General features: G+C 45.6%; 1 long non-coding RNA gene across 1 annotated transcript in view; it reads right to left on the bottom strand.

Annotated features, from left to right (window-relative positions):
- Nucleotides 1-433: 433 nt before the first annotated feature.
- Nucleotides 434-16,493, bottom strand: part of LOC137756013 (uncharacterized) — a 158,864-nt gene continuing 142,804 nt past the window's right edge. Inside the window, exon 4 of the long non-coding RNA XR_011072147.1 lies at nt 434-527. This is a non-coding gene — a long non-coding RNA (uncharacterized lncRNA). The remainder of the gene's footprint in view (nt 528-16,493) is intronic.

Raw genomic sequence — 16,493 nt, 5'->3', positions numbered from 1 at the left:
AGGCATCGTCGTGGTTGGTATTTACCGGGCAGTACCTGGAAGATGATCAAGGAAGCGGCACGGAGGGCGTGGAGGAGTCTCATTGTTCTGGAGCTGAGGTCCCAGAAGGCTGGGAAGAATCAGGAGGACGAAGTCAGAAGCCCGAGGTCCTCGTGGCATCCCGGGATTAGTGCAGAGGCGAACTCCTCACCACGCGCGGCCCTGCGCTGCCCTCGGCAGGAGCCGTGACTGCGCTGTGTTTTCTTGCTCCCTGAGTCCCAGCTGTGGCTCGCCTTGTGTTTCTCTCAAATCTGGGGCTGAGGCGCTCCTGTGACCACATCTACGGAGACGGTGTCCAGGTGAGGCAGGGGCCGGATCATCCAAGGCGAGCGGCAGGGCCGGGAGTCACGCTGCTGCAAAAGGAGAATGAGGACGGACCCTCACGGGTGACGAAGTTCATTAGAAAAGATTTTGAGGAGGGTTGACTGGATCTTCCAGGGCTCCTTGAAAGGAAGATCCAGAATGGCGGTGGGTTCGTTATAACCTTCCTAGAGAATCCACATTAAAGGAAGGAAGAGTTCATATTGGTTTAAAATTAGTGGGAAAATACACCAAATTGTCCCTAGGATTTGAATGTTAATATTTACCTTCATTTAAATCTATCATAATTTTTCTGATATAAAAATAATACACATCAGGGCTTCCCTGGCGGCGCAGTGGTTGAGAATCTGCCTGCCAATGCAGGGGACACGGGTTCGAGCCCTGGTCTGGGAAGATCCCACATGCCGCAGAGCGGCTGGGCCCGTGAGCCACAATTGCTGAGCCTGCGCGTCTGGAGCCTGTGCTCCGCCACAAGAGAGGCCGCGACAGTGAGAGGCCCGCGCACCGCGATGAAGAGTGGCCCCCGCTGGCCGCAACTAGAGAAAGCCCTCGCACAGAAACGAAGACCCAACACAGCCATAAATAATAAATAAATAATTTTTTTTAAAGTATAAGTATTATTATTTAAAAAATAATAATAATACACATCAGAAAATTTCAAGTAATTAAGAAATGTAACTAGAGAAAGCCCTCGCACAGAAACGAAGACCCAACACAGCCATAAATAATAAATAAATAATTTTTTTTAAAGTATAAGTATTATTATTTAAAAAATAATAATAATACACATCAGAAAATTTCAAGTAATTAAGAAATGTAAATGATGGAAGATTTTAAAAACCCTATAGCCCCTTCTGTTATAACCTCTACTTACAGTTCAGAGACTTTCAGTTCTTTTCCTTTGCAAATAAAATGGTGTAAATATTTATTTTTAATTTAAAATATAGAATCATACTTCACCACCAGTGCCACTGTGTGTTTTTTCCCCTTAAATATTACCTTGCAAATTCTTTAATATCCGTTCAAATGAATTTGCCTCATATATTTGTATGACTATACATGTATCTTTAGAAATTTATGTAATGCTTACTTTTGTATAAATTCCTACAAGTGGAATCTCAGCTTATATGCACATCTCAAGTTTTAATGGGTTTTGCCCAATTGCCCACTCTAGAAACTGTTGGACCACTTTACCCCCTTACTTACAATGCATAAAAATATATCTGATGGTCGATATTCTCATTAGTATTGGTTATTATCAATTGCTTCAATTTTTCTGAATTGTATGAGTGAATAATAATATTTCCTGTTTGTTTTAATATATCCTTTTAAAATTGTTTCTGAGGTTGAACATCTTTTTAATGTTCATTGGTCATTTTTGTCTCTTGCACTTTATCCATTTTTCTAATTTTTCTATTCATCTTTTCTTGCTGACTTCTAAAAATCCTGTGCATATTTAAAGTCCTTAATCCTTTATCATATGTGTTGCAAAAATTGTTTCTGGCTTGCCTCTTGCTTTGTGCTTGATCATCTAATAGCCAAATTTTATGGCTACTCTCAATGATTACTTTTTACTTGGTCGTGTTTGGTTTTCCTTAAAGATATTTGCTTTGTTTGTGTGTTTACCTAATTCTGTCTGTAGCCCTGGTCAGTTTTGCACTTAATTCTTTCAGTCCTGGAATGGAGGTTATTCTGAAAGGCTGTGACAGACTTGAGTCCCCAGCAGTGACATGAAAACTGTTTCTTGCCCCACCCAGAAATATGAATTTCCTGAGCCTGCAGACATGCTCTCACTCCTATGCTGTCTCATATAGAAGGCACATGTCTGAGTTCCCGTCTCATCCTCTTAGGAAACTGAGTCTTGCACAGAAGAGAAACAAAATCATAAGTGATTGGAAGGAACTGAAGATGATCAGGGCCACCCTGATGTTCCGCGTACAGCAGGCCATCCTGGGGAGGCCGGATGGGACATTTTGCACATTCATCAGAGCACCTAAATCCCAGCCTGTCTGGTATCAAATGTCTACCTAGTCCTGGTCAGAGACAGTTCTTTCCCATCCGCTCTTCTGTTTGTCCCCTCCTGTGGCAGCACTATGTGATCTGAACTAACACAGCTCCTAACGTTCAAATTAACCAAATCTCCCTCATCAGTCTTTTTCAGAATACGTGGCTACTCTCAATGATTCTCTCTTACAAAATAACTTTTAAATTACTCCATCAAGTTAAACATAATGTTATCGCTTTGTTGACTGATTTCTGCATTGAAATTACTGGTCTTATTAAAGAAAAAAAAATGACGTGGGTGATCGAGTCTTTCTAAGAACAAGATTTTTCCTTTACACGTTTTTGTCTTCTCTTAATACAGCCTTTCTGTGTCCTTCAATAAGTTTCTTTGTATAGATCCAGAATGTTTTTTGTAACTTGATTCCTAGATATTTTATGGCTTTTCTTTCTATTTGAGCCAATTCTTCTTTCGTTATATTTTATAATTGACTACTGTTTGCATAGGGAAAGCTGTGGATTTTGTGTAATAATTTTGTCACTAGCCCACAAGTTGAACTCTTACCCATTTTGATTTTTTTGTGGTTACTTCTCAATGGTTTTTCAATCTTAAAATCATAAATCTGTAGTAATGATCATTAACCTCCTTGATTCCGATGTACAGGCTTGTTATTTTCTTCCCTCAATGAATGGCATTGACTCACAATCACTAGAACCTTCAGACATCATCTAAGACAACTTCCTCACTTCACAGAGGAAGAAACTGTGGCCAGACAAGGTCAAAATAATGTCATGGGGTAATCCTGTGGCGGATAACTTTTCTTTTGCAAACTCTTTCTCAGTTACCACAATGCAAAAATTACCTTATTTCTACTCATTTCCCCTATTTTCTTCGTTCTCATTTCTCTTATTCCTCCTTTCTCATGTCACAGATCAACTTCCTCAATATCCAAAAATGAAACAAGGTTTTTCAAAAATAGTTTTTAAAGAAAGTTTTTTTTGTTTTATTTTGTTTTTTTTTTTTAAATAGATGCTTCCATCTTTTTTCTTTACATGTGATTTCTTCCGTAAAAACCTTTGATTTTTCTTCCAGGACTTGATCAGGAATTTCATCTCATGCATTAAGCACAAGTTGTAGTTTCAGCCCAGATGTCCTTGGGGGTCAGAAATGAGTCTGTGTCCAGTGAAGGAACTGAGGGAATTTTAATGACAACACCAACACCCAGTGCTTCTGTGATGCTGGGATTGGGTCTACCACTCTTGTGGGATCCAAAATTGAGATGATTTAGTTCATGTCAAGATTTCTCTTTGACAAGTTAGAGCAAGAGAAAACCCACTTCGGGTCTAGGAATGTGGGCTACCACTGTTTATGAGCCCTGAGAGAAATCTCTGGAGGATGTAGGGGAAGTGAGAAAAATTGTCCAAGGCAGGGATAGTTAATATTTTTAAGGAGAGAAAATAGAAATGAAAGGAGGGAGGGAAGCAGGGGTAGAAAAGGAGAAAAAGAGGCAGATGGAGAGGTCACAAGAATCTCTTGTAAAATTCTCCTCCAGCTTTGGAGCCATAAAAGCCCCCAGTCTGCTCCCTTGCAGGGCACCCTAACGCAGGGCAGGCCACGAAGCAGATGGTCCTGGGATGGCACGTCTATTATCTTTGATGAGAAAACCAGATGCTGGCAGCTCTGTTCTCACCGGCTCTGATCTGATGAGTTTACTAACTCCATTCTGACAGGACAGGTCTGCCCGACTGAACTCTCGTTCTCTCACCAGGAAAACAGAATGATGTCCTTGCCGTCCCGGACCAGCTGGATGTCTGGTTACCTGTTGACCCACATTTCACCCACGAGGTCTTGAAAATCCAAGACTGGGTCTGTTTACTCTTTGTCTCCTCAGGCCCTTAGGAGCCCTGGGGTACGAACCAGATAGAGGGTAACTCAAGCCTAAAAGCAGGAAGCGCTTTCACAGAACCAGAGGAAGGTGCGATTCCTCTCCCTTGCCTCTGCTACCCCTTCTCCCCTCTGAAGACCCCGACGGTGCTCCCCGGGCCTTCCCCGCTCTGCTCCGAGCAGCCCCAGGACATCGCTCCTGACGCGGGGCCTCGGAATCCCCTCCGGCCTGGTTGCCCACTTCTGGGAACACGCCAGTCGCCGACGTCCTGCCTCAAGGGAGCTCCCAAGAGGGGGCCCCTTCAAGCTCTCGATGCTCTGCTTGCGGTCAGTTTAATGAAATGCGTCATCTCACACGCGTAGATCGGTGGCTTTCGGTCTTCGGCAGCGAGCTGTCAGCCTGCCAGGGCGCATCAGCTGTGCCCAAGAACGAGCATCAAGCCCTCACCCTGCGCCCAGCGTGGGGCCGAGCGCTCTGCGGGACCATCTCACTCCATCCGCAGACAGCCTCCAGCGGGGGGCCCCCAGGATGGCTGTCCTCCCAGGAGGGAACGGGGCCACCCGGCGGTCACGCGGGCACTGAACTCAGGCTGGCGGCACGCCCGTGTCCCAGCCGCGACACACGTCACGTCTCGCAGCCCACACTCTTCCGTAGAAACGGCTGCAGGTATCCCTGGAGAATTAGGCTGAGAAAATAAATGATGGACTAAGGCTTTAGGTACCCACGTGCTGATTCTGGCTCTGCCTCTGGCTCCCAAGTCCCGTCGGTTCCCTGGGCCTCAGAGCCCTGGTCTGCAGAGTGCTCGAACTGGGTGAGATGACATCCCCAGGTCCCCTCCTCAGTTCTGGGACTTGCGATCCTAGGTGCTCCCGAGAGGCGCTCGCGGGCGCAACGAAGACGGAGTGAAGCGTGTGTGAGGACGACTGCTCGCCCCGATTCCCCGGGATCACAGGAGCCGAGGACACCTGGTCCTGCACACGCATCCCACCCCAAGTCCGCCACAGTCTGCCCACTCCCCTCCGCTCCCTCCTGAGGGCAGCAGGGGCTGGGAGCCTCTCCTTCTCCGGCGGTTGCTTCTGGACGCGCCGCTAATGGCCTGCCTGGGTCCCAATCCCGCCGGCACTAGTGAACCGGAGAAGCCACTGGGTGGGCGCCTCCAGACAAGCGGCGCGCTCCTGGCAGGGACCCAGGGGGTAGCGACAGGCGCCCCTTGGCATCTGCAGACGAGCCTGGCTCATCAGCAGAAGTGTGAGCGGACGGGAGCCCGCAAAGGGCAGGGGGACTTGGCACTGTCCCTGCCTCTCAGGAAGGAAGTGGGAAGTAGGTCACCGTTCACCACCGAGAGCCGAGCAGACGCCCGGGTGTGTGACGTGTGTCCGGGAATCCGAGGGCTGCCAGAGCGCCAGGAAAACTGAAGACGCGGAGAAGATGAGAAGAATGGGAAAACAACTTTCTATGAAATCGTGGCCTTTCCTTAGGGCTAAGATTGTAAGCAAATGGGAAATGTCAGATCTCCCTGCAGAAGGGGATAAATCAAAAGGAAATAGGGTAGCAATCTAGGAAGAAAAAGAAATAAAACCTGTCTGGGGGAGACAAAGCGTTAAATTATACCTAAACCTGTGCTTTAACCGTTGCATCAGTGGGGCAGTAGGGGGGCAGGGGAGGATTTAACTAATTCAGCCCAGAAGAGGTGAAGAGTCTTGGGGTCTTCAGTACCTTGGTCTGTAGGGGGGGCTCCATAAGAATGCATTTGAAACAAGTGGACAAAAAGTGGTTTGGGTTGGAAACCACAAAAAATCATTAGGGAATAATACTAAAAGGTACCCATAAAAGGAAATAGCACAATATTGCTTAATGTCACCTTTTTTATCTTCTTTTATTTTCCGATTTCTCTTCTAATTATTATTCAGAACTCTACAACTTTCCTCCGTGAAAGAGAACCATTACTGAGTCATTTGGACTCAGTAATGAGTCCAAACACCAATTTTAGAGTCAGAAAACCTGGGCTGTGGCTCCAGAGACGCCACTTGCCTCTGGACCCCTGGGAAGTCCCTCTTCTTTTCCGGACTTTAGTTTTCTCATCTGGAAAATCAGATGATCACTAAGGTCCCTCTAACTCTGAGATGCTGCAGCTTTGGAGCTCAGTGCTGGCACCTGGTGACACTAGGCTGTGACGAATGGTTTCTCAGCAAACATATGCTTCCCACACTAAGTAAAAGCCAAATGATCTGCTTCCAGGGAAAATGTTTTGTCCCTCCTGCTTAATAAAAGGAAGGGAGTTATTCAAAATGTAGGCTTATCTGCCTGCCTTACGTTAGAGGAGGAGTAACCTAACATACTTGGAGTTTCTGGGCAAAGCACTCAAGTGAGAGGAATTATACAAAGACAGGAAATAAGCCAGACTGGTCCTTTCAGGTGTCACCGGGCTCTCAATTTCTATCACTCTTCTGCCTCACTTCCAAAGACAGGGCACGCCTGGCTCAGCACCGTTCATCAAGGAAACCGTTTCCTCTGCTCCCACCATTTGCCAGTTACTTAGCCAGAACCAGGGTACAAAATGAACAGTGTATTCCAGAATATGAGGGGCTTTCAGCTGGATCAAATAGATGAACATTGTAACAGTTCATCTCTATTCAGTGCAGCAAGTACAAGGCATCTTAAAGGAAGGAACAGTTGCTTCTGTTCCTATGCCATGGGGTGGGGAGTAGGGGGGAGAAGTTGAGAAAATGTTGCTATGAGGTTAATGCTTGGTTTATGGCCTCAGGGATGAGTCGAGATTTATGAGGCAGATACAGTGGTGAAGCCAGTCCTGGAAAAAGGAAGATCACAGGCAAAGGTATAAAGGCATAGATTTCAATGTGAATTTGGGAAATTGCGTGTCCTTTGGCTACAGTACAAGAAAAAGGAAATATTGTGGGATATGTAGACCCACATCTTGGATATTTGAGTGCGTCCCATAAGCAAAGAGAAGATACTGAAGGATTTTAAATGATAAAATAATATTGTCAAGTTTGCCATTTGGAAATAACTTGGTAGCAGTATGTAGCATGGATTCAGGAAACCCAGGTAAAGGACTACTATAAACCAGAGACTTCTGGTTTTAAAGTGGGAAAGGAAGGATGGCAATTGTTCCCTTCTCTCAGGAATTCCCCAAAAGCAAAACAAGAAAACAAGAAATAAAAATGTAAACTTTATCATCTGCAAAACCAGTAGACATCTATTCCCCTCCAATAGAATGCTTAATAATAAAGTGTCATCAAGTTCAGAGAGTGGAGGTTAGGGAGGAAGACAAGAAAGCCTGCTGTGGGTGGAGCTCTCAGATAGCGCTGCCTGAGCACAAGTCTACAGAATCACTCCTGCTCCCTAAGAGACAAACCAACCATCCCTTATCTGAAACGGCGAGCTCAGGAGAGTGAGTGGGTAGTGGAAATCCCCTGAACGCAGACGGGCACCGCATTTCAGGAAGGAGAAGAGATGTGCTGAACTAACAATCACGTGAGGGACCACGCTGGTAAGAAGCAGTCTGGTTAGGAATCTGGATATGAGAATGTTGATGGCCCATGATGTGCCATTCTCATTGGTTAGCCGTTGAAAGGACATATTCATACCAACAATCCTGCGTCATAGGGAGAATTCCTTGCAGCTTGGAACCCAATTCAGTCCACTCCCCTACAAAAGCCTCTTTGAAATAGATACTGCAGGAATATTTCACCTGGACAAAGATGAGTCATCATCGAACAGAAACCACTCAGAATCTCTCCAAAGATACTGGGGGGAAAATGGAGGTGGCGGGAGAAGGAACAGGAAAAACAATTGGTAGAATAGAAACCCTCAGCTGAAAATTCTCCCATGAAATGGACAAAAATTATGACCTAACAGAGCATTATAAATTGATTAAAATGATAATGATGACGACAATGAAGCAATTACTTATTTTGTAACAGAGATAGAACACAAATCCGAGGTGCATTAACTCAGAAAAGATATTCTGAGATTAAAGAACAGGAGAAAAAAACCTGAGCTTGTAGAACCATGGTAGAAAGTCAAAGAAGAAATAAACCGCCACAAAACTGAAGGGTCCATTAGGGGCACACAAATGAGGCTGCACATTTCTGAAAATAGAGAAGGGGGCCATGAGGATGGGATTGAGGGAAGTGAGTAAAATGTAATGGAAATAAGTCAGCGTTAATGTGGAAGGGGGGAAAAAATGATCGTCATGGAAGAAGTAAAAGAGATTCAACATTTACATAATTAGTATCTCTGAGAGGTAATTGGGGAAAGTTTTAGAGTTTTTAAAAGAATTTTCAGGTTATAAGAAGACTCTAATCTACTAGATTAAAGCAGTGTTCAAAGGAAATTTGACACAGAGCAATCAACAACAAGTTCTATCTTAATATCTCAATAAAATTTCTGGATTTTTAATATAAAGAATCTGGAATAATAAAGCAAAATGATCAAGTTGCCTATAATACAAGGAAGGCTCTGACTTACACAAAATCACCTTCAACACTAAAAGACAATGAGCAATTCCAACAAAGTACTGAGAACAGGAAATGTGATACCATAATGTTTTTCTCAATCAACTATCCTTACACTATAAAGGCAATTTTTAAACAGGAAAGGACTCAGGGAACATAGCTCCAGTGAGGAGTGTGGCTTAGGGGGATTAAAAAAACAAAACAAAACTGCAGAACTAACTTCAGCCAATAGCAAAAAAACGTGTTACTACGAGCAAAGTATTGGTAGTGAATACTGGACTGATTTAATTGTAAAACTAAAGAGAGACCTGGGATGATGATAGATGCAGAGCCCAAAGTAAATGTTACAAATCACAAAATGTAAAATTCCACAACTAATGAATAATGGGAAGGAAGGGGAAGAGAGGGTGGAGAAAACATCAACTGAAGCTTTTCCCCTCTGCTTTTATATTTGGAAATCAAAAGAAATCATTTAAACAGGAAATCAATGAACACATACCTAAGTAAAAGAAAAGTGATATTCTCAACTAGCATTGGGCGGTAAAGAAGACGGGTAAGTTCAAAAAGACACATGCACCCCAATGTTCATTGCAACACTATTTACAATAGCCAGGTCATGGAAGCAACCTAAATGTCCGTCGACAGACGAATGGATAAAGAAGATGTGGTACATATATACAATGGAATATTACTCAGCCATAAAAAGGAACGAAATTGAGTCATTTGTTGAGACGTGGATGGATCTAGAGACTGTCATACGGAGTGAAGTAAGTCAGAAAGAGAAAAACAAATATCGTATATTAATGCATGTATGTGGAACCTAGAAAAATGGTACAGATGAACCGGGTTGCAGGGCAGAAGTTGAGACACAGATGTAGAGAACAAACGTACGGACACCAAGGGGGGAAAACTGCGGTGGGGTGGGGATGGTGGTGTGCTGAATTGGGCGATTGGGATTGACATGTATACAGTGATGTGTATAAAATTGATGACTGATTAAAAAAAAAAAAAAAAGAAGATGGGTAAGGAAGTGAAAATTTCTAATTAGATCATTACTCACTATAGGGAGCCAACAGAGAGAGAAAAGAAAAGAAAAGAAAAAGCTAAACTACTTATTTAAAATTATAGTGGATGGGACTTCCCTGGTGGTGCACTGGATAAGACTCCATGCTCCCAATGCAGGGGGCCTGGATTCGATCCCTGGTCAGGGGACTAGATCCCACATGCATGTTGCAACTAAGAGTTCACACGCCTCAACTAAGGAGCCCACCTGCTGCAACTAAGGAGCCAGTGAGCCACAACTAAGACCCGGCGCAACCAAATAAATATTTTTTAAATCTTAAAAAAATAAAATAAAAATATAGTGGAATAAAGATATCATTCACAACATCAGCAAGTAAAGAAAACAGAAATACTTAATGGATGTGCAAAAGTTATATGAATAACTTTTGAAATGTAGTGAGGACACAAAATACGATTTCAACCCATATAAAAGGATCCCACATTCAGAGGCTGAGAAACTTAACATCATTTTAAAAGCTAAATTTTCCTAAATTTAATATCTATCCATCTATCTACCTATCTATCTATCTATCTATCTACCTCATAAAACCAATAAAGAAAGCCAACAGGGTTTTTATTGATTTGGAAAACTGATTCACTCAGAGTAAACCCAAAATCTTTGCACATACTGTCACCGGGCCCTTTCCAGATTCTTGGACAGCAAAACCATAGAAGCATATATCGCTTCTACAAGACTCTTAGGCAAGCAAAGGGTTTTATTAAGAGATAGCTCGTGCACATGGGAGAAGGCAGGGGGAGAAAGTGCCGGCGCATCATTGAGTGCGATGTTGGCTGCAAGCTCGTCAGGTAGCTTTTATTATGTTGAGGTACGTTCAGTCTGTACCCACCCCCGTTTTTTTTTTTTTAATTTTTGGCCATGCCGTGCAGCATGCGGGATCTTTTCTCTGACCAGGGATCGAACACGCGCCCCCTGCAGTGGAAGCACAGGGTCTTAACCACTGGACCGCCAGGGAAGTCCCTGCTTTCCCTTCTTGACGCCAACTGTGTGTCCAGCGTTTCAGCTCAATTCTGACGCTAACCTCCCTGGAGGGAGCGTCAGACCCACAGCGTTGAAGCCTCAGTCCCACAGGACTGTCCCCACTTCAGATGCCAACTACTGGGTCCCCAGCTCACCCACACTGCCCAGCTTGGCTGCAAACTCAGGAATTCCCAATACCTCCCGCCTCAGGTTTGCTAATTTGCTAGACTGGCTCACGGAACCCCAGAAAATGCTAGATGAAGGCCCCGGCTCCGGCCTCCCCCTCCCGCAGGCTCCTTTGTTTTAGAGACTTTGGTTGATTTCCAGAACTGATCATTTGGGCCACTTGATTTTTTGTTTCTCTTCCCACACTTTAAATTCCCACTCTCATGTTTTCAATTCCCCAGTAAAGAGTGAGGTCTTGAAACCCTAGGCCCCCATCCTAGACCCAAATAAAAGCAAAACCCCAGGCCCCCCGTGCACTCTCTCTCCCTACCTGAGACCGTGGCTCCAGGTGTGCTGTGTAATTGCCAGATCTGGCGAGCAGTAAACCTTTATTTTTCTTCAAAGTTTCCTGATGGTCATTGTTGAGGGCATCTTGCCATCATAAGAAGACTCACAAGGGCCACTCCGACCGCAACACCGGTTATTGACAGGCTGAGATCAGCAGAAAACAGCCCACAATGCCCTGGACTTCCTGTTTGCCATCCCGGCCTTGCCTCCAACTGCTGGCCCCAGAGCTGACACGCGTGATCTGAGCCCAGAAAATGACCGAGCCTGTCTTTGTTCTCGGTGTTGATTCTTCACCCTGATTCAACAAACTTTACTGAGCCCTGCCGTGGGCCAAACACAGGCAAGGTCGCTGGCCCTTTCCCCCTCCCAGAGGTCTAATGCCTACCGTTCAGCTGAAGATCAGTGGTAAGTATTATTTAAAGATAAGCTACAGGGCTTCCCTGGTGGCGCAGTGGTTGAGAATCTGCCTGCCAATGCAGGGGACACGGGTTCGAGCCCTGGTTTGGGAAGATCCCACATGCCGCAGAGCAACTAGGCCCGTGAGCCACAACTACTGAGCCTGCGCGTCTGGAGCCTGTGCTCTGCAACAAGAGAGGCCACGACAGTGAGAGGCCCGCACACCGCAATGAAGAGTGGCCCCCGCTTGCCGCAACTAGAGGAAGCCCTCGCACAGAAACGAAGACCCAACACAGCCAAAAATAAATAAATAAATTAATTAATTAAAAGAAAGAAAGAAAAGTAGGTAAACATATATATTTAAAAAAAAAAAAGATAAGCTACAATGCAAAGCTATGTGAGTTGACAACCACTGGTATTAAAATATGGGAACACATCAGAACTACTGGAATACACAGCCTGGGGTCCTTGCCCTGCTAGGACCCCAGGCACGACCTCACTGCCCGCAGAGTTCTGCCAGGTGGGCATGAGCTCGAGAGGGCTGGAGAGGAGGTGGGAAGGAAACAAGGTAACTTTGGGACCAGAGGGAGCCATCCCATTGCTTGACTGAACATCCAGGATCGGTGCTCCTGACTCTATGCAAATTATGCTTCAATTAAAAATTGGCAAATATGAAGTGTAAGCTCTATAAAAAAGAAAGAAAAAAAGTCCATTAAGTCTAGAGATTTAAAATGGATAAATAGGCCGGGGAGGGTAGGGAGTGGAGGACCACTTCCATTTGGCCTCCCGCCTAGTTCTCTGGCAAATTAGATGACTTTCCAAAGTGCGGTACAAATGTGAGGTTTTATTTTGCCTGTGGCAGCAGGACTGTCCAAGTCAAGTTGGGACCGTCTTTGGAATCTTTGCTTCAGCCTCCTCAGCGGGGTCTCGCAGGAGAAGGGCGTCCAGGTGGTGGTCCTTCCTGCTCCCCGGGGAGTGAACGCAGATCCCCCTGGGGGGGTTGGAGCCTGTGTTGGGGGAGGGCCTGGGGCAGCTCCCAAACCACAGGTGCGCCCTGAGCGCAGGCGGGGAGGAGAAAGTGGTACCCTGTCTCGACCTGACGGGCCAGATGTAGCCAGAGGTGATGACAGCCCGGATGGAGTAGGAAGCAGGTGCAGGAGCCCCAGCAGGGAGATTTCTCAGCCTTCTCCTGAGCCAGACGCACCTAATAAACAGAGCCCTGCACACTCCCCAGGGTGCCTTCTCACCAGAGACTCAGCCTCTTGTTGGCCGATGCTTTCGTGTGACCAGACCTGCCAGTGAGCAAACAGAGAAGGCCATCTCCAAGAGAGGATGGGGTGATTGCAATATTATAGGTCGCAATCTAAAATATGGCCATTGTGCTTCACCATTTAAAAGCGCTCTCCCATGTACGCCCTCATTTCCTTCTCTACACAAACCCGTGAGAGGAACATAACGATTCCTGTTCTACAGATGAGGCTCGTGAAACTGAAATGCTTTCCTGATGTGACAAAGCCTCTGAGTGTGAAATAGGTGTCCGGACTCAAGACGAGAGCCTCCAGGACTGCCCCAGGGTATGGCCAACATTCCTAAGGGACCTCAAATGTCTTCCGACTCAAAGCTTCTGGTGGCTGGAAACCCACACTGGAAGGAAAAGGGAGACAGATGACAGAGAAGAGCAAACCTGAGAAACTCCTTGCAATGGTTCATTTTATGTGTCAACTTGGCTGGGCCTTGCTGGTCCAGGCATTTGGCCAAAAGTTATTCTGGATGTTCCTATGAGGGTATTTGGGGATGAGATTTACATTTAAATGGGAGGACTTTAATAAAGCAGGTTATTATCACCCCTCCATGACGTGAGTGGGCCTCATCCAATCAGTTGAAGTCCTGGACAGAACAGAGACGGACCTCTCCCCAGAAAGAAGGAATTCTGCCAGCGGCCAGCCTTCAGCTTTGAACTCCATTGTCAGCTGTTCCCTGGGGCCTGCTGGTCTACCCCACTGGATGTCTTTTGTGATGGGGAGGGACTTGCCAAGCCTCCATAATGGTGCCAATTCTTTAAACTAAAGAAATGTGCTGTTTCTCTGGAGAACCTGACTGATGTACATCCAAATCCAAACAAGTGATGGGGAGGAAGCTGGGAGGCACCCCCAGAGAGCCCCACAGGGAGGAGCTGTGTTTGTCGAGGCCCTGGAGTAACTTTACCTGGGTTCCAGAACCTTCTGAAAGGGCTTCCCGCCCCCCACACACATGAGACAGTCCTGGAAATTTTCTAAGCCTCTTCCCCGAAATGTGGCCCCAGGCTGCAGCTGAGGTTGGGTGAGCGTGAAGTGGACCACAGGGGCCTGCAACCCCGCGCGAAACTGACTAAACCACAGAGACAAGCCAGTCAGAGAAACGTACAGAAGCTAGGAAAGCTCACAGCGAGAAGGGTGACCCAGAAGTCGAGGCCGGGGAAGCTGGGGTGCCTAGGGAGTGGGCAGAGGCGCTGGGGAAGCTCGGGGAGCAGCCACTCCTGGGAGTGGCAGGGACTCCGGAAGAGCTTCTGCGGAGCCGGTGGGTGATGAGTGTCAGGGTGCCTCTGAAGCCACACCAGCGGATGCGTGGTCTCCATTACTTCCCTCCCTTTCGTGGTCCATGGGAAAAAAACCCCACCTCCTGAGCCCACCTGAGCAGAGTGGACACACTGCCCATCGCTAAGTTCTTACCGCAGACCCGAGGTTGTAGGGGTGAAGTAAACGACGTAACACAGCTAACTCGCCGGGAAGCAGCGTCCACGCGTGCTGGGGGCTGGGTTTTCACTCCTATCAGCAGCTTTCCCTCCGCAAGACAAGACAGGCTAAGGATATAGGAAGAGAGGTGAGAAGGGGGAGGGAGGGAAGCCAAAGGAGCCAGAGCGATGGAAACCTGTTTCACAGAACCTCCATTACTGTCCCTAAAACATGCAATTTAAAATAATAGGAAAACTTGAAGGAATGGGGATCTTCAGCATGAACAAAAGCATGGATTATCATCCAGGAATGTGTGGCCCCGTAAGAGCATGAGAATCTTGCCGAGGTGAGGTTGTTTACGTAAGTATATTCAAAGTTACAGTATTATCTTTAATTGACATATGGGGGAGGGAACCTTTAATTTTTTTTTACAAGCTTCAAGAAAGATGGGATCAAGTCTTAGCTGATGAAAACATGCAGCAAGTTGAGTGAATTCCAGGCAGACATCCCTAAGAATCTCTGGGACAAGAAGGGAGGATGTAAGTGTAGGGTTTCCATGTTAATCAAAAGAGACGGGAGCTTATCCTCTTTGATTTCTTCAGTGATCTCTTGGTTATTAAGTAGTGTGTTGTTTAGCCTCCATGTGTTTGTATTTTTTACAGATTTTTTCCTGTAATTGATATCTAGTCTCATAGCGTTGTGGTCAGAAAAGATACTTGATACGATTTCAATTTTCTTAAATTTACCAAGGCTGGATCTGTGACACAAGATATGATCTATCCTGGAAAATGTTCCATGAGCACTTGAGAAGAAAGTGTATTCTGTTGTTTCTGGATGGAATGTCCTATAAATATCAATTAAGTCCATCTTGTTTAATGTATCATTTAAAGCTTGTGTTTCCTTATTTATTTTCATTTTGGATGATCTGTCCATACAATGGAATATTACTCAGCCATAAAAAGAAACAAAATTGAGTTATTTGTAGTGAGGTGGATGGACCTAGAGTCTGTCATACAGAGTGAAGTAAGTCAGAAAGAGAAAAAAAATACTGTATGCTAACACATATATATGGAATCTAAAAAAAAAAAAAAAAGGTTCTGATGAACCTAGGGGCAAGATGTGAATAAAGACACAGACCTACTAGAGAACGGACTTGAGGACACAGGGAGGGGGAAAGGTAAGCTGGGACAAAGTGAGGGAGTGGCATGGATTTATATACACTACCAAATGTAAAATAGATAGCTAGTGGGAAGCAGCCGCATAACACAGGGAGATCAGCTCGGTGCTTTGTGACCACCTAGAGGGGTGGGATAGGGAGGGTGGGAGGGAGACGCAAGAGGGGGGAGATATGGGGACATATGTTTATGTATAACTGATTCACTTTGTTATAAAGCAGAAGCTAACACACCACTGTAAAGCAATTATACTCCAATAAAGGTGTTTAAAAAAAAAAAAAGGGACAGGAGTTTTTTTAAGGCTCCAGAGTAACAAGAGAGGACGGCTATCCCTAGGAGGTGGAGTGTGTGCAGGTCTCTGTCCGACCACTAGAGGGCGACGGCATGCCCCATCCTGCGCCCGGACCCTCAGCCAGCGCAGCTTGTTTGCTCGTGGAAATGGTCCTTCTAGGCACCCTGCCAGGGATTCCAAGTTTCTACCACCACAACCTTTTTAAAGAGAAAGCAATTTCAGAGAAAACAAAGAAATCTAAATCCCAGAAAGAAAGCTAAGTTGGCCAAAATGTGCCCACGGAGCTGGCAATCCCACTCCATCTGCCTAGTCATCAGAACCCGGGTTCTGCCCATCACCTCCCCTCCGGATGACCACATCCTTCAGAGCAGTGCTTCCCAAACGCTCCCTGGCGAAAACTTTTATTTTTTGTGTATGCCGACTGTCATTTATTTATTTATTTTTTTAATTTTAATAAATGAATGCCTTATTACAGTGTTGCTATATTTCTTCTTTTTAAAAAAAATTAATTCGTTTATTTATTTATTTATTTTTGGCTGTGTTGGGTCTTCATTGCTGTGCGCGGGCTTCCTCTAGTTGTGGCGAGCGGGGGCTGCTCTTCATTGTGGTGCACAGGCTTCTCATTGTCGTGGCTTCTCGT

Source organism: Eschrichtius robustus, chromosome 21 (assembly GCF_028021215.1).
Source record: "Eschrichtius robustus isolate mEscRob2 chromosome 21, mEscRob2.pri, whole genome shotgun sequence".
NCBI classification, from domain to species: Eukaryota; Metazoa; Chordata; class Mammalia; order Artiodactyla; family Eschrichtiidae; genus Eschrichtius; species Eschrichtius robustus.
Note: the sequence above shows the minus strand (reverse complement) of the source record. Positions and strands in the feature narration are given on the sequence as shown.